Raw genomic sequence first — 18,912 nt, forward strand, 5'->3', positions numbered from 1 at the left:
TCAGGAGAAAAGATTCCCAGCCCACTGGCCCTTTTTTTGTTGTTGCTCAAGACCACCTGGCTTTTCTTTAAAAATACATTTTTTTAACATTTATTTATTTTTGAGAGACAGAGAGAGACAGAGTGCAAGCAAGGGGGTGGCAGAGAGAGGAAGACACAGAATCCGAAGCAGGCTGCAGGCTCCCAGCTGTCGGCACAGAGCCCGACCCGGGGCTCGAACCCACAAGCTGTGAGATGGTGACCTGAGCTGAAGTCAGACACTAACAAGCTTAAACAGCTACCCAGGCACCCTACACCTGGCTTTTTCTTTGTACTCACCCTTCTCCCTTCCTGCGGTGTCTTTACCAGCATTTCCCACAATTGGTTCCTTCCTGACACTCGGATGTCAGCTCAAGTTTCTCCTTCTCCAGTCTATCACTTGATCCCATTATTTCTTTACTTTTTTGTGATCTGTCTCCCTTCACTAGAATGTAAGCTTCCCCCCAGATTCCATCTGTCTTGTTCTCTAGTCCTTGGAACAAAGCCCGACCCTAAATTGGTGCTCAGTAAATATTTGTTGAGTGACTGAGCCTGTGACTCGGGCACATAAAGCATCAGTGCATGTTCTTTATAAATAGAACCTATTTGAAGTCAAGTGCACGGATTCAGGGCTGTGCCTCTATTTTCTGGAGTCTGCATTCTTATGCTCTGTCTCCCTTCCCAGCCTCCCCTCCCAATTTTCCAAACCCTACTTCCAGTTTAATATCATTTAAGTGAGTAATATCAAACCTCTGGACATGGACCCCACCCATGTTAAAGTCCATTTGGCCCACACCCGCCATGCCGCCCTGCCCACGCTGGAGAGGCTGGAGCTCTGGATTGGGGAAGTGATTTGAAAGTTGGCAAAATCAAGCAGCCCAGTGCCTGGGGCCTTGTGGCGTGATTCTGGAGTGAAATGAAGAGCAGCTAGTCTCGCTCCCATGTTCTCATTTTATTACTGTCATCCGCTTGTGCAAGGCTCACTGCCAGCTGTGATAGGCCAAGGAAGCCATTAGGTGAGAAAAACCAGAAGCCACCAGAACTGGTCTCCATTTGAGCTTCCGTTCTCACACAATGGTGCCTTCGGCACTACCATTCTTGGGTCTCTGGAACAGCGCCTTACCAAGCATGGCCTGAGAGCTGGGGGCTGGCTACTGCTTCGAAGAGCCCCGTGTTATTGAGAAATATTTTTATCCGGTGAGCTCATGTTTAAGCCTTCAAGTTTCACTGGCAGAAAGTTGCGTTTGTCTCCACCAGCTATTAATCCAAGCGATCACAATCCCCAGGGACCCTGGGCAAGGTCAAAGACAGAGATCTGATCTGCCATTGGTGGTAAACAGTAGGCGAAGTAAGTGGAAGAGATCATTTGTTTCTTATAGTAAACCTTTTTCTACCATAGAGGTTTTACCTACCCTCATTTAAGGTACCAGTGATCTTTCCTCCCTTCTCTAACCACAGACTGCACACCACCTCCAGCCTGTCATGCTGCAAATATAGGTTCCTGTCATGGGGAATATTGGGAAAAATATGAATTTGAACGCGTCACTCTGGGAAAGATGATTCGAGGCACAGACTGGCAGGAGGAATGGACAATGACATCCATATGTGTTTATTACAGTAGTAAAGAATGGTACGTGAGGAAAATAGTATGTGTTTCTGATGATTTTGCCCAAAAGCACGGAACTAATCATGAGTTTATGCACATATGCCTCTTTCCACAACTGCCCCCCCCCACCTCCCTGCCTCTTTGTTTTTTCCATGAATCAGGTTGCTATGACTGTCACAGGAACTAGGAACTTCTCCCGAGCTCTGCTAAAGCCATTGAAAAAAGAAAAACAATCTAATATGCCGGGAATAAAAGCAAGCGCGGCTCATTCCTCATCAACTACTCCAACTGAGCCTTCTCCACGTCTGTCAGCTGAGGGATTCCATTCTCTAGCTGCAGTCCACCGAGACTCCTCGAGTGTAATGCCATTACAAGGAATTAAAAAAAAAAAAAAACCACATCGTTGAATTTGGTATAGTTTGAGCGGCCAGTGGGTTTGTCTTTGAAGCATTATTTCAAGTGGTTACGTTTTTAAGTATTTCAATGATTGGGTTATTTGGATAGTAAATATAAGAAAATTACTCATGTTGGAAAAATTCTGTAATAAGACTAGTGGAGTTAAAAATAGTTAATTATGGGTACTTGGGTATTCTGCTGATTTGGGAGTTAATATATAGGCTATACATACATTCTCTCTCTATATCCTCTCTTCTCTTATTTAGTTCTCTGTCTGATTGTATTTTGAATTTACTACTATGGTAGGCAGACTAATGCCCCCTGTATTTACATCTTAATCCCATGAACCTGTGAATATGTGACCTTACGTGGCAGAGGGACTTTACTGATGTGATTAAGGTCAAGGAGCTTGAGAGGAGATGATCCTGGATTCCCCAGAGGGGCCCAGTTTAATTGCATGAGTCCTTAAAAGTGGATGAAGAAGGCAGAAAAGTGGGTCAGAGAGACGTGATATGAGAGGACCCTTCTGGCTTTGAAGATGGAGAAGGGAACCATGAGTCAAGGAAAGCGGGCAGGCTTAAGAAGCTGGAAAAGCCAAGAAAGGAGTTGCTTCCCTAGAACCTCCAGGAAAACAACAACAAACAAATGGAGCCTTGTCAACATCTTGATTTTTGCCCAGGACTTTTGACTTACAAAACTGTACGATAATAAATTTATGTTGTTTCAAGCCACTAAGTTTGTGGCAATTTGCACAGCAAAAACAGAAAAGCAATATAGTGGGCAATTTCCAGACATCTTTAGCTGTCAAGTTAGGGAAAAAAGTTGAAAATTTGGAAGCTCTCATTGTACAAAAGAATTCCTCTAAAACTGTTGTGTGTGTGTGTGTGTGTGTGTGTGTGTGTGTGTGTGTGTGTTTAAGTTTTTTTTTTTAACATTTATTTATTTTTTGAGAGAGAGGGACAAAGCATGAGCAGGGGAGGGGCAGAGAGACAGGGAGACACAAAATCCGAAGCAGGCTCCAGGCTCTGAGCTGTCAGCACAGAGCCCGACGCGGGGCTCAAACTCACCAACCGCGAGATCATGACCTGAGCAGAAGTCAGATGGTCAACTGCATGAGCCACCTAGGTGCCTTTGGTACAAAAATCAGCCAGTCTTGGGGTGCCTGGATAGCTCGGTCGGTTAAGCGTCCGACTTCGGCTCAGGTCACGATCTCATGGTCCGTGAGTTCGAGCCCCGCATCGGGCTCTGTGCTGACAGCTCGGAGCCTGGAGCCAGTTTCGGATTCTGTGTCTCCCTCTCTCTCTGCCCCTCCCCTGTTCATGCTCTGCCTCTCTCTGTCTCAAAAGTAAATAAACGTTAAAAAAAAAAAATCAGCCAGTCTTAAATTTCACCTTCGCTTCTCCCTATATACTTACAAAAAGAAGAAAACAATAATAATAATCACTATCATCAACTGAGGTCTTGCTTGTATCATATACCGCACTAAGCACTACAAATACTACCTCACTTCATGACCACGTTAACCCCGGTGAAGAAAGGGAGGCTCCAAAAGGTGAAGAAAGGTTCTCAATATCACACCGTTAGAGGAGGCAGAACTAGGTTGGGACCGAAGTTCCCTTGACTCCAGAGCCTGTAAATACATGACCATAACTCTGAAGTTAGGTCCACTGCCTCTAGCCCCACCTTTGTTATGACGGTGGCAAGACGAGTGGCTCTAACACTGATCCGCTGGGCAAGCTTGCATCATGGATTTTCCAGGACCATCCTGCTGATTTTAAATATCCTGTCTCGTTGTCCTCAAAAGTCACCAAAATGTCCCAGAAATTCTAATTGCTCTTCAAATAGTAAGTAAATGTTATAATAACATTCACAGAATCCCCCCCGAACCATTTATCAAATCATATTTCCTTATTCGTTATTCAGAAAATATGGCCCAGATACCGCTGTGTCACTTAGTCCCTTAGATGGGTTACGGTGGTTTGATATCTACTGTATTCATTAAATTCCATCCTGCCCAAATGAGCTTAGTGCAGCACTAAGTGAAAGGTGAGGGGGACCACAATCGTAGTCATTTGATATTTAGGGCACCTCATACTGGATGGCAACTCCAGAGACACAATTTAGGACCTAGGGAAGGTATGTAAATTACATCCCAATTAAGCTGACTTTAAAAATAAGCAATAACCTGGGCTGCCTGGGTGTCTCAGTCGGTTAAGTGTCTGACTTTGGCTCAGGTCATGATCTCATGGTTTGTGAGTTCGAGCCCCGCGTCGGCCTCTGTGCTGACAGCTCAGAGCCTGGGGCCTGCTTCTGATTCTGTGTCTCCCTCTCTCTCTGCCCCTCCCCGCCTCACATTCTGTCTCTCTCTCAAAAATAAATAAACATTAAAAAGATGTTTTAAATAAGTGATACGTCTTCTTCATAAGGTAAAGGCAAACCCCATTCTTTTTTTTTTAATGGTTATTTATTTTTTGAGAGAGAGAGAGAGAGCAAGCAGAGGAAGGGCAGAGAGAGAGAGAGGGAATGTATGCTGACAGCACGGAGCCTGATGCGGGGCTCAGACCCACAAACCACGAGATCATGACCTGAACCAAAGTTGGACACTTAACCAACTGACCCACCCGGGCTTCCTAAGGCAAACCCCATTCTTGGCTCCTGCAACACAATTTGCATCTATGTGGTCCATACAGCAAAGGAACACTGCTGACTTGGGTGTCCTGTATGAAACAGTTGATTGGTGGCCAATCATGTTGTTCCTCACAGACTCGCCACACTGCGCACACTGGCCTCCCACAACCTTGGATGTGGCTGCCTTCCCACTGCCGCCCCTCTGTGCCCGCTCTTCCCTCAGCGGCTGCTTCCCTGAGTGCCTCCTTCGGATGCTGCGAATCTCTGCTTAAATGTCACCTCCTCTGAGAAGCTCTCCTTGATTTTCTGGAACGACATCGAATGCCTGCTGTTAGGCTGTCACCGTGCCCCCACTAGTTTGCTTCACTGACCTTTCCCTTTTTACTCTCTGCTTATTGACTTGTTTATCACCTGTATTTCCCTGGGGGTGGAAGCCCTGTGAAAGCAGGTTCTGTCATTGCTTTGTTCACCGTTGTATCCCCAACACCTCATTTGCTTCCTAGCACAAAGTGGGTGCTATAGACCACATGTTTATGTCCCCTAAAGTTCATGGGTCGAATTCTAATCCCCATGGGATGGTAATTAGACGTGGAGCCTTGGGGAGGTAATTGGGTCATGAGAGTGGACAGTCTTTTATAAACGAGACCTCAGAAAGCTCCCCCACCCCTCGGCTACGCGAGGACATATGTTGAACTGCACTGAAACCCAGGTTGTGTGAAGAGTATTTGCAAGTACGTTTCTTCTCTGTGTCGAGACGCTTCTGGGGTGATTCCATGGGGTTTGTGGAACCAGGTGGTGTCCATTGTGACCAGAACATCGGGGTGTGCCCCAATACCTTTGCCCCGTGCTACCCCAAAGCGCGAACTCAAACACTTCTCAAATATGAATCAGGTTTGATCAATACGTTATGCAAGACCTTCTCCCAGTCAGTGAATTATTAATTAATCAGTTAAAGCTTTTCCTAATGAAGAGGTGATTTAAAAAGGTAATTTCCTACTTAAACCATAGTCCAAGATTCAAATATTGATTTCTTCTTGGGTAATTATAGGCCAAATGTTTAAATGGTAGGTTTATATATTAATTAATTAAGTATTTATCTCCATTAATCAAAAACCGTGTCTGCAGGAGCCACCAAATAACATTTCTCCCTTGGGGTTTTCTTAACACACGTGATTCGGTGCATGCACTGGACCCTTCGCACCCGATATTCTCTCTGCCTGGGACAGTCCTCACCCACAGCCTCATGGCTCACTCCTGTAACGCCCAGGACACCTGCTCAAAGTTCATCATATCGAGAAGTTCATCCCCGACCACCCGATGCAGCAATCTGTCCATCAGCACCCGCCCCCCCCCCCCCCCCCGGACTCTGCCTTTCCCTTCCCTCAGTCGTGTTTATTTCCACCTGCCCTACTGAGTATGTGCCTTATCTGTGTGGTTCATGGCAGGCTTCTCTTCGTTAGAATATAAGCACAAGGGGAAGAGAGGGGTTTGTTTTTTTTTTACCCTTTTATATACGGTTATATCCCCAGGGCCTAGAACGGTGCCTGGAACATCATAGATGATCGATCAATGCATGTTGCATGGATACTCGATAGTTTGATGTCATTTACAGTTTCAGCCACTTCCCTGTTTCCCCTCCGGACAGGACGTGCGTGTTTTCTCAGCTGGTGTCACTGGCACGGGAGAGGTCAGAACTCAGGAGCCGCGTGGCGTGAGGGGGAGCTAACATTCCCTGAACTATGTGCACCCACCTGGCGTGTCTCCGAAATTCTCAGCACAAACCCAGCAAGTCCCAGGTGGAGGCAACCTGATGGAAGGACCATTGCCCTGCGGGTCAGGCGAGGGGCTTATCTCCCTGAACCGCAACGATCCCGACTGTAAAATGGAGTCAGCACTGCCCTGCCTCCCTCATCAAGCTGTGGTGTGGGTGCGGTGAGAACCCTCTCCGTCCTCCGCACTCTCCCCCACTCCCAGCCCCCACTCCCTCTTGCCTCACTGCTTACCCTACCCTCTGGGTCCTAGTCAGGTGCAGAAATCTGATAAACTAACCAGAGCTAATGGGTGTTAATGGGTATAAAACTTTTTTTAATGGAGACTTTAGAAAGCCCTTTGCTTTAATCAGGAAGAACAATTTCAGATTACGCCAAGAAGGGAAGCATTTCAGCTAGAGTCTGTGGGTGGCAGTTAATGGTTTCAGGGCCAATGTTCCCTTTGGCATGCCCTAAATCAGACTTCAAAATGACCCAGGAAGCAATAACTGCAGGCTCGGGAGAATTATTTATTGGAGTCTGCAATTTGGTGAAATGTCCTGAGCACGTGAGCAACATACGTACCTGGTACTCCCTCAACGCGAGGCTTCACCCACATAAGGTATTTGCCTTCGCGGTACATACGTGCGTGGTGACGGGTCATGTCCTAGGGTTTACAGTCCAGTATTTTCCTGCTGCAAAGCAGCAGATCTCAGGACATCTAGAAAGAGGAGGCCTCCCCTGCCCTCAATAAACTCTGAGTGTCATCGCTAGATAATAGGTGTCCTGTCTCCAACCCTGGGCATTATCACTACTGTCCTCGCACATCAGAAGGTACGGTGATTAAAATTTAGTCACCAGCTTCTACATTCCTGTCCTTTGTGTCATGTGAACCTTCCCCTTTCCTTCTGGGTGTTTTTCTCCTGCTCCTAAGTTTGAGTCTAGGTTGGTGGTTGATTTATGCTGGAAGGGGAGTGCTGGTGCTGGTGGTGGAGGGGAGCTGTCTGGGACACGGCTGGCTCAGTCAGTAGAGCAATGACTCCTTTTTTTTTTTTTTCTGAGGTGGGGGAGGGGCAGAGAGAGAGAGAGAGAGAGAGAGAGAATCTTAAGCAGGCTCCACACCCAGTGCGTCGCAGGGAGGGGGAGGTCCCCCAACACGGGGCTCAATCTCATGACCTTGAAATCATGACCTTGAGACCATGACCTGAGCCAAAATCAAGAGTCAGACGCTTAACCGACTGAGCCACCTGGGTGCCCCCAGAGCATACGGCTCTTGATCTCAGGGTTGTATGTTCGAGCCCCGAGTTGGATGCAGAGATTTCTTAAGAATAAAAGCTTTAGAGATAAATTACACACTCCCTCTCCATACGTCTGTTACAGTCTCAGAGTCTCTGTGGTGTTGGTTCAGGGTGGGGCTTACCGCATTCTTGGCCGGTTCAGCCTGTGCTTCATAAGGAATGTACCTGATGCGAGTCTGTGATATGGATTTTTGCCCTTTATTAATCCTCTAAAGACCAGTTAGGGCCAAATCTTCCACGACCTCCCTGAGAGAAAGGTTTAGGGAAAAAATGCCTTACCTCCTCTCTGGTCTTCTAAGACTTTCCTTGTGGGGGAAAAATATATTTTCAACTATAAACCTCACTCTTCCCAGGCTTTCTGGTGAGCACACACACACAACATGTAGTTTTAATCCACAGAGCCTCAAAACCCAAGTTCTTTCATTCATTTGACAAAAAGGAATTGAGGTGTTCCTATGCACTTGAGAGTAAGAGTGAGTAAGACAGAGTGAAGGTCAGGGAGCCCAGTACAGGAGGCAGATTGTCACTGTGGAGGGTAGAGCAGGGTCAGGGGAGGCTCTCCAAAGTACCCCCTCCCCATCACAACCAGCTTCCTCCCCGGGGCCTTTAGGACAGTGTGCTGGGAGGGGTTCCTGGGTGGTTCAGTCAGGTAAGCATCAGACTTCAGCTCAGGTCATGAGCTCACTGTTTGTGAGTTCAAGCCCTGCTTCAGGCTCTGAGCCCAGGGCCTGCTTCTGATCCTGCAACTTCCTCTGTCTCCTCCCCTCCCCTGCTCGGGCTCTGTCTCTCTCTCAGAAATAAATAAACATTAAAAAAAATTTTAGGAGAGTGTGCTGGGACACAGAGTTGTCCCCTACTTTCATTTTTCAAGGCAACACCCATCCCTTCCCTGCAAGTGAAGTGCCCATGCTGACTCATCAATTCGATGAGACCAAAGAAGGAGTCAGGGTACAGAAATATGGGAGATGTGCAAGAAGCATGCATGATGTTGAATCATTAGTTCAATCCCAGTGGAACTCTGTTCAAATCAAAAATGCACCTGCTGGCTCCAGATGGGCAGCAATCTATACCTGGTGCCACTACATATCACCTGAATTTCCCCTCTTTGCTCCCCCACACCTCCCGCAAGCATCTTTTTCTTTTATTTACCCTCCGATTAGATCTTATCTCTAAATGTGGTGTCAGGATCACGTGTAGAAGATGATGTGCCCTGCTGAGGTCAAGCCCAAAACACAAGACTATCTTGGCTTCCTCCCAGCCCTCCCCCCGCCCCCACCACTGACCTCCCTCTCCCAGGTGACCTTGGGATGTCACCTGGAGAGAAGCAGAAGCCAACTTTAAGAGAGGAGAGATGCTCCCTTGGCGAAAGTCGTCACAGGACCAGCTGGGTGGTAAAAATACAGGAGTGATTGCATAACACCCCACCATCTCCCACACCAGAGTCTGGACTTGGCAGGTGTCAGCAGCCCTCCTCCCTGGATTATCTCTGGAAAATGCTCTTCAGGAGTCTTCACATCCCTTTGGGCAGCTCAGGCTTCCCCATATAAGGTGGAAGAGGTAGATGGTTAGTAGTAACATTTCATCAGTAATCTCAAACCACTTGACATGTGACCTTGATAGCAATTCATGAACGATAACTCAGCACACGCACGGTACACCCTTTCAAAAGATAACCGGATTCTGATAAAAGCAATGTGATTCACACATTGCTGCATTCACGCCAAACTTGATTTCTCCTTGCACAGTGGAAAACGCGGCGCTCCATTCTAGGGTGGACACAAAGTTTTCAGATGAATACAATAGCAACTATGTATATATTGGCTGCTAAACTGGAGACAGAGCCTGGACGCACCACTTTGTCTCATTTCACCATCTTGTCTCATCCCCCCAGCGACCCTGTACAGTAGGTTCTATGGCTATCGCTATTTTCAACATGAGAAAAATGAGGCAAGGAGAAGGGCGTGAAAATTGTGCAACTTATACCCCTACTGAGTGTGAATGTGCCTACGTCAGGTAGTGAGACACCCACACCATGGGCTCATCCCTCCTTTAACTATTTACATAGCATCATCTACATTGGCTGGCACCAGAGGGGATCTGTCTTGGCTTCTTACCATCCCCTGAGCCGGGCAGGAGAGGCAAGTGGGAAATCACAGGAGGGCAGAGGTGATCTGGAAGCTGCAGAAAGTGGAAGGAGGCGTCTTTCGTGCTCTGCTCTTTGCGGGAGCAAAATCGCCGGCCAGAGCTCTCCGTATTCATTCATGGATGTCTCTCCACTCGGGACTTATGCCTGCCCAATATTTGACTTTGGGCTTGCAAAAATTGTGCTAAAATTTTGCTTTTTTTTAATTATCAAAATTTGGTTCCAGGCAGCTAATGAAGTGTATGAAAAGGAAGAGTGTGTGTGTGCATGTGTGTGTGTGTGTGTGTGTGTGTGTGTGTGTGCGCGCGCGCACACACGCAAGCATGTTTGGTATATACCCACCCCCTGTTAGTTAAGGGGAAAGGGGCAAAGACACTTGCCTCACTCTTTCACTCCATGTTCTCCACCCAAACCACACTCAAAAGTGCCACTGCAGTGACCGTCCAGTTATTGGGCTTTACTGGTATTGACTTTAATTTCCATCCTCTTAGATCTCTCTTCTGGGTTGTCATTTTCATCAACATACTATGCATATACTACCTCTAAATTCCAAAAGTTTTGAGCTTTGGATGCTGTTGCAAAGTTAACCATGAAGACCTTAGACTACTCTTCAGATTTCTCTGGGAAAAAAGCAACCCACTAAAACCCTCCTCCCAGGCGGTGCTCCATCTGGGAGCACGCAGGTTTGGCCCAAGGCCAAGTGAGACCAGGCTATGGATGGAGGATCCAAAGAGCCTGGTCCAAGTAGATTTGGAATGTGCCCTGATGGAGATAGAGAAGAGAAGTTAGAAGTCGTCATTCTTCTCCCATCTGGGGTACCTGAGGAGTTGAAACAAGGGAAAATGATTCATAGTTTCTGAGCGCCTGCCTCCAGTAAATCAAGCCCTGGGCTGGGAGCTTTTACAAATATTTTACAATCTAACTGATACAATTTTATAGCTAATGGCTAACATTATCAAGCACAGTCCTCACTTGCTTTACAAGTATTAACTCGTTTAAGAGTCACAACAATTAGATAAAGCAGATTCTGTTATTATGCATGCTCTAGAACAGAAGGACATAGTCATTAAGAGGTTAAGTGACCTGCCCAAGGTCATGCAGCTGCTCCAGGGCAGAATCAGGACTTAAACCCAGGTCCAGGAACTTGGCTCTTCCACTCTGTGCCAAACCACCTCTCAGGATGAGGGAAATGAAGCTCAGAGAGAGAGAGAGAGAGAGGTTACCTGGCTCAAGGTCACACAACTAGAATGGCAGAGCCGAGGCTCACAGCCCCGGTTTGTCTGGCCCCCACTGCGTGCTTCCTGCTACACCTCACTGCTGCCTTGATCCTGTGGTCACTAGAAATATTTCATCCTACCCTTTAGGAGCAAATTCAGATAAACCGCTTCCTTTTCTGTTTCTCTGTTCTTCTCCTTTCTCCTCGCTTTCTTCTCTCCTTTTCTCTTCCTCTCCTACCTCTTTCCGTGCCTTGTTTTCCCTCCTTCTTTCCCCCTCCCTTGCTCATGCCTCAGGTCTGCCAGTAACACTCAGAAAAGGCAACGAAGGTGCATGAGGTTACTGAGGCCTGACCTCATTAATTTAAACATGACGTGTATAGCTTGAGAGCAATTGCCAATACGACCGGAAGCCTGTTAATGACTGAAAAATTAAACGCTTATCTCAAGAAATGTCTACATGATGAATTGGTTCAATTGTTGTGACAGAGGGGGATTTTTCTTTTCATTATGGTCAGCCTATTGACCAATTCGATCAGATCACGAAGTGCTCGCTGGATTAATTGTTTAATGATTTGGTCAAAAGTTCGGTTTTTATAGGAGTCCAGGTTAACCAAATTACACGGCCTTATCCTTAGGCCAGATCCCAGGAAGCCGGCAGGCATAGACATACAGGCTGCTGACCAAGTTCCCAGTTTGTTAGCCTGGGGACAACTCGAGTTTCTAAGACGCCCAAAAGTCTTTCGAAAAAAGGCAATTTACAGAAATCATCAACACCTCCGGGACTCCAGAATACTCACTCATGTCTACAACCCTTTCAGTACATCACACAGTTTGTATTTCTTCTCCCATTCAATTAACTAGTACCGTACAGGGCTCTGACCTCGATCCTTTTCTCTGGTCTCTGTCTGTTCATTCCCTTTCATGCCTTCAAATCCCATCTCTTGTTGATGACCTCCAGATCTGCGCCTCTAGACTCAACCCGTGTTTCTCACCACCTTCCTGAAGTCTCTACTTGGCCATCCCTCAGGCACCTGAAATTCAACAGAACTAACTCTCTAGACCATTCCCCTGTACAATTCTGTGAGTGATATTTCTCTGCCTCACCAGCTAAAATCCTCAGTGCACCCATAAGTCCTCCCTCTCTTACGCTCCACAGTCAGTGGTATCTCCGGGGTCTGTCAGCTTGTAAACGAAGACGCTGTCTCCCAAATATCCCCATGTTTCTATCTCTGTTCTTACTGCCTTAGTGTCTCATCTCTCACAGGATTCTGCCATAGCCTACCATTATTTGCTCCCCTGTTTGTTTTCCCTCGTAGACTCTGAGCTGGTCCGCTATTCATGTTGCTGTGGAACCTCATTTGCCACAAGTCAGTCATCCCCATATTTTCATCGGTTTCCTGTCAGTTACAGAATAAGGGGTAAGAACAGGCAAGGCCATTCAAAGCCTGGTCACAGTTGGATTCTCTTTCTTCTTAATTCCCCCCATTCTTCATCTACCAGCTCAACCCAGATGTTCCAGTTCCCTGAAACTGCCATGCTCCGTGTGGCCCCATGTCTTTACACACACTGCTGCTTCCCCCAACATGGCCTCCCCATGCACCAGCCTTGGCCACTGCCTGGAAAACAGTTGCTTATCTTTTAAATCCTGCGTCAACGTCCCATCCCTTGCAACACTCCCAGACAGCTCTTTCCTCTGCAAGCATACACCACCTTGGTTCTTTTTTTTTTAAATTTTTTAATGTTTATTTATTTTTGAGAGAGAGGACAGACAGAGCATGAGTGGGAGAGGGATAGGGAGAGAGGGAGACACAGAATCTGAAGCAGGATCCAGGCTCCCAGCTATCAGCACAGAGCCCCACGGGGTGCTGAAATCCACCAACAGTGAGATCATGACCTGAGCTGAAGTCAGCAGCCTAACTGGAGGGAGCCACCCAGGTGCCTCTACACTACCTTGTTTCTTACCTCAATATGTGATACTGTTTTTGCAAGGATTTGTTTATTTGTATCATCCTCTGTGTTAGTTTCCTGTGGCCACTGTAACAAATTACTACAGCCCCCGTCAAACAATAGAAACGTATTCTCTATTAGTTCTGGGGGCTAGAAATCCAAAGTCCATCACTGGGTAAGATCAAGGTGTCAGCAAAACCACGCACATGCCAGAGGCAATAGGGATGTATGTGTTCCTTGACTCTTCCAGCTTCTGGTGGCTGCAGGCATTCCTTGGTTTGCAGCCACATCACCCCAATCTCTGCCTCCCACCTTCACATCACCGTTCCCTCCTTGTGAATTGTACAAGCTCCCTCTGCTTCCCTTTTATAAGAACGCATGTCGTGACACTTAGGGTGCCCCAGATAATCCATGATAATCTCCCCATCTCAAGATCCTTAATCATATCTGCAAAGACCTTTTTTTTTTTTTCCAAATAAGGTAATATTTACAGGTTCCGGGGACTTGGATTTAACATTCTAAGGGTCAACATTCAGCCTACTTCCCTGTCCCAACAGATTGGGACCTCCAAAAGGGCAGGGGATGTGACCTAGTCATTTCTTATTCCCGGCAATAATAGGCAGTCAACAAATATTTGATGAAAGGTCGGGGAATACATTGAATTAAATACTCTCATCTTGCAGATATTGGCTGTTTAATGTATTCAACAAAGCACTTATTGATTGTGATTATGTGCCAGATGTGGTACTAGACATAAGAAGTACAGCCACAACACAAAACAAATGTGGCTCTGCCCCTCGTGGAGCCTACATTCTGGGAGGGAGTCAAGCATAAAAAAAAAAAAAGGCACATATGAAGAAAAACATAATAACACAGTGTTACAAGGGTTAGGCAAGAAAAGAGCAAGGGTCAACGAGAAAGAATAAAGGTGTGGAGATCAGCAAAAGCCTCTCGTGGAAGCAACATAAGCTGAGATCCGAAGAATGAGTAACTGGTAAGTGAGGAATTGGTGGGGCCGGGCCAGGGGCGTGGGGGGACAATTATTCCAGGCAGAGGAGACCATAGATGCACAGGCTCTAAGGCAGCGAAAAGCTTGCTGAGTTCAAGGAACAGCAAGAAGTCCAAGAGGCTGAAGTGGGAGGGGCTGGAGCGCGAGGAAGAGCTGGGAGTTATGGTTAGCGAAAGGATATTCGTCAAATGTTTTGTTGTGCAGACCCCAGATTTCTCGTTATGCTGAGGAACAATGGCATCGTAAAATGACATGCGAGTGATCCCACAAGAGAATAAAGGGATTGAATATAGAGGCTGGTGCATATCAATACTCATTGACTGGCCAGAGGAGTAACAGCGAAATATGCCAAATTGGCAGGGGATGGAGTGACAGGAGAGGGTAGTACGTCTGGCTCTATACCCAGGTTTTGGTATATCGCTCACAGGGTTGGTATATTTGCTCACAGGGTTGAGGGAGCCTCAGGGATGAGGGATTGACACAGAGGGGGGTTGGGCGTGGAAGATAATGCTTGCTTGTTTCTAATTCCATGATTTTACCAACTGCTCAAGATCTATTTCAGAAAACTTAAAGAATAATTCTTAGGACAAATACTGAGTTTGGTATTTACTGAGCACATAAAGGAAGGAAGGAAAACAGAAGCAAAATGTGGGACCAGCCTAAGATGTGATTTCGCGTAAACCCTTACTTTACTATCTCTGGCTCGATCATGACAAATGGGGTTAATCTGCCTCCAGTTATGTATTCTTGGTAATGCAAACTAATTTATTGAGCAATTGCCATAAACTCAGATACTATTCTAAACATTCTACATACGGTATCAGATTTTATCCCCTAAAATATCCTTTTAGGTACATATTGCTTACATCTTCATTTTATAGGTGAGAAAGGTAAACCAGAGAGGGTAACTTTACCTGAGCAGTGTGATTCCAGAACCCTTGTTCTGAAAACCACTTCACGAGACTGTCTACTCCTTACTTACATTTCTGAGATTTAGATTTTACGTTAGTTCCTTTCAGGAAAATTAAGATACATAATAACACATGAGGAAATCTTCTCACTCAAAGACTCATTAAAATCCTCTATTTCAAATTTGTACTAGAATTAAAATATATCAGTGTAAAGGCACCTGGGTGGCTCAGTCAGTTAAGCGTCCAGCTTTGGCTCAGGTCATGATCTCACAGTTCGAGCCCCATGTCGGGCTCTGTGCTGACAGCTCAGAGCCTGGAGCCTGATTCAGATCCTGTCTCCCTCTCTCTCTCTGCCCCTCCCCCACTCACACTCTGTCTCTCTCTCTCTCTCTCTCTCAAAAATAATTAAACACTAAAAAAAAATTTTTTAAATCAGTGTATAACCCAAAGAATAAAATAAAAGCAGGTGAGTCTATAGTGATATAAATAAACAATTGGATAAATAAATAAATGGAGGAGAAAGACCAACTCTTTCTTACGGAATATTCCAATTAGTAATATAGAAGGAATGAGGGGGAAAAGAAAATCACCATTTGAACACCAGAGTAATAAGGGCTGTAGGCAAGATCCACCAGTGGATGCTAAAATCAGTGGGTGAAAATTTTAAAAAATTTAAGATATTTGCATAGTCTCAAATTATCTCCTCCCCAGCAAAAGACTTAACTAAAAAAAGGCAAAAATAGTAACCATACAGGGGTGAAAACTGGCAGACACCATCTTAACCAAGCGATCAAGGTTAACATATCATTGATCAGAGATAGCTATATCGTGTGGCCTGATATGATACACTAAGAAAGAACATCACTTCTGTGGTATGGTTTCCAATAACACCTAATTTCAGTCTAAGCATAAAATCACAGAAACATCAGAAAATATCAGACACACCAAACCAAGGGACATTCTACAAAATAATCAACCAGAACTCTCCAAAAGCGTCAAGGTCATGAAAGACTGAGAAACTCACAGATTGAAGAAAACTGAGGAGACATGACAACAAAATGGGTGTCTTCCTGACCGCATCCAGGAACAGTAAAAGGACAATAGTAGAAACATTAGTGAAATCTGAATAGGTTTACGGTTTAGTTACCAGTCTTGTACTAATGTCAGTTTCTTAGTTTGGGCAATTGTACCTGGTCATGTAAGACATTAACTTTAGAAGAAGCTGGGTAAAGTGTCTATAAGAATTCTTGTACTATTTTTGCAACTTGTTATAGTGCTGATAATAATAGTTCTGTTTTTTTTTTTTTTTAGGTTTAAATAATAGTAACAGTCAGCAGGTCAAATTGAACATCCCAGCAGAATACAAATGGTAGACCAGAGCAGGAATGTATGTATATTCCAGGGCCCGGGCCAGGATTGTATTTCTAAGGACCCTATTTCCAAACAACCCAGCCACAGTCACTCCTCAGTCCATTGACCCATAAAATCCAGTTCATCCAAAAATATATAACCCCACTCTAATCATGAGAAAACACAGTCAAATCCCAACTGAGGAACATTGTACAAAATATCTGACCAATACACCTCAAAACTGTGAGGGTCATGGTGATGCTTAGTTTTCTGTATCATTTCGGCTAGACTGAAATACTCAGTTATTTAATCAAACACCAATATGGGTGTTGCCGTATTGAGATATGGTCAACATCCACGATCAGTTGACTCGTCTTTAATAAAGGAGGTTATAATGTGGACAGGGCCTCCTCCAATCAGTTGAGGGCCTTAAAACGTTTCCCAGAAAAGAAGAAATTCTGCCCCAAAGCTGAAACATCAACTCCTATCTGATTTTTGGAGGGGGTTGTTTGGTTTGTTTTTAGAGAGAGAGTGTGAGCAGGGGAGAGGGGCAAAGGGAGAGAGACTGAGAGAGAATGAGAAAGAAGAGAGACAAGGGAGAGAGAGAGAGTGAGAGAGAATCTTAAACAAGCTCCATGCTCAGCACGAAACCTGATGCAGGGCTTGAGTCCATGACCCTGGGATCATGACCTGAACCGAAATCAAGAGTCAGACGCTCAACTGAGCCAGCCAGGCGCCTCTCCTGCCTGATATTTTAGCTTGCCAGGCTGTTCAACAGATTTTGGACTTCAGACTTGCCAGCCTCCCCAGTCACATCAGCCAATTCCTTAAAATAAATCTCTTTGTGTGTGTGTGTATGTGTGTGTGTAGTACATATATTCAATTGGTTCAGTTTCTCTAAAGCACCCTAACTCATACAGTCACCGATATAACATTGTATGCTAATTATAGCTCGATTTAAAAAGAGACAGAAGCGGGGAGCCTGGCCAGCTCAGTTGGTGGAGCATCCAACTTCGGCTCAGGTCATGATCTTGCAGTTGAGTTTGTGGGTTCAAGTCCCATGTCAGGCTCCGGGCTGACAGCTCAGAGCCTGGAGCCTGCTTCAGATTCTGTGTCTCCCTCTTTGTCTGCCCCTCCCCTACTCACACTCTGTCTTTCTCAGTCTCTCTCAAAAATAAATAAACACTAAAAAAAAAAAATTAAATAAATAAATAAAAATAAAATCTTTAAAAAATGATACAAATAAAAAAGAGAAAAAGCCCACAAAGATTCAATAAACAAACAAATACATAAGTGGAAAGTCTGAGAAACCACCACAATCCAAGAGAAGAATCTAAAGAGACATGATAAGCAAATGTCATGTGGTATCCTGGGTGGGACACCGGGACAGAAGAAGGACATTAGATAAAACTACAGAACTCTGAAGAGAGTACAGACTTGAACTAATAATGTACTAATATTGTTTATGAATCAAAACAAATGTACCACACTAAGTTAAGACGTTAATCCTAGAGGACCTGGGTGTCAGGTATATGGGAACTCTCTGTACTAACTTTGCAATTTTTCTGTAAATCTGAAGCTATTTGAAAATAAAAAACTCAGTTTGAAAAATATAAATGAGGTCCACCCTTTCCAAGGAACCAAAATATAGTTTGAATTCAGACATACCTTCCAAAGGCTATGGCTATCATGCATCCAACAAAAATGAATAAATAGAAAAATATGTAATATGTGGATTTAACATAATAAACAAAAAATCATGGGTTACAGTAATGTTTAGACCTATTTAGGAGTCCACTGAATCAAAGTGACAAGAAAAATTGTTGTGGGGTTTAAGACCCAAAGAATCCTTTCATTTACTGTTTCTGAGTTCTGTCCCTGAGAGAAGGACCTCTCCTCTTTATATCTATTTCTTCGAAGACTCATAATACTGACACAGGGTGTGTGATTAAATGCATCCACAGAATGGTGTGATTTCAGCCCGGGTGAAAGAAAAGCAGAGACAATTTCAAGCCAGTGGTCTCAGGGAGATCCGGAACCCGCTAGAAGCTATGGCTGGATAAAGCTCTAACAATGAAGCTCCTACTGACCTCTCAGCCAGGTCTCTGCCCATTTCAGGAGCCAGAAGACAGGAGAGGTGACAGAATGTGGCAAAGCAAAGTCCAGAGAGCCTCAGACAGATTAATTATAGTTACACTGACACTGTCATTATCAAATGGCATTTTCTTACATTTTCTTTGGAATATTAAGTGATAAATTTTATAAATGGTTCATAGTTTTATCTTTAAAGCCCAGGAGATAAGTAGAAGAAGAATGTTAGCTTTCCATTATGTGAAATAATAAAAATAATAATGATGTTCGAGATTAGTTGTAGTTAATTCTGCTACTGCTGCTCCTCGTTTGGATGCAAAGGCTTCTCTAGAGAGAGACGATAAGAATACTCTTAGCCCGAATAATTTTTTTTCCATCTAGATGAGGCTTTCGGGATCATCTAGTTCCATGCTCAGATTTTGAAGATTAAAATAGGTGACTTACCAGTCTGGGCGCCTGGGTAGCTCAGTCGGTTAAGTGTCCGACTTCAGCTCAGGTCATGATCTTGTGGTTCATGAGTTTGAGCCCCGTGTCAGGCTCTGTGCTGACAG

This window comes from Prionailurus viverrinus, chromosome A2 (genome assembly GCF_022837055.1).
Source record: "Prionailurus viverrinus isolate Anna chromosome A2, UM_Priviv_1.0, whole genome shotgun sequence".
NCBI lineage: Eukaryota > Metazoa > Chordata > Mammalia > Carnivora > Felidae > Prionailurus > Prionailurus viverrinus.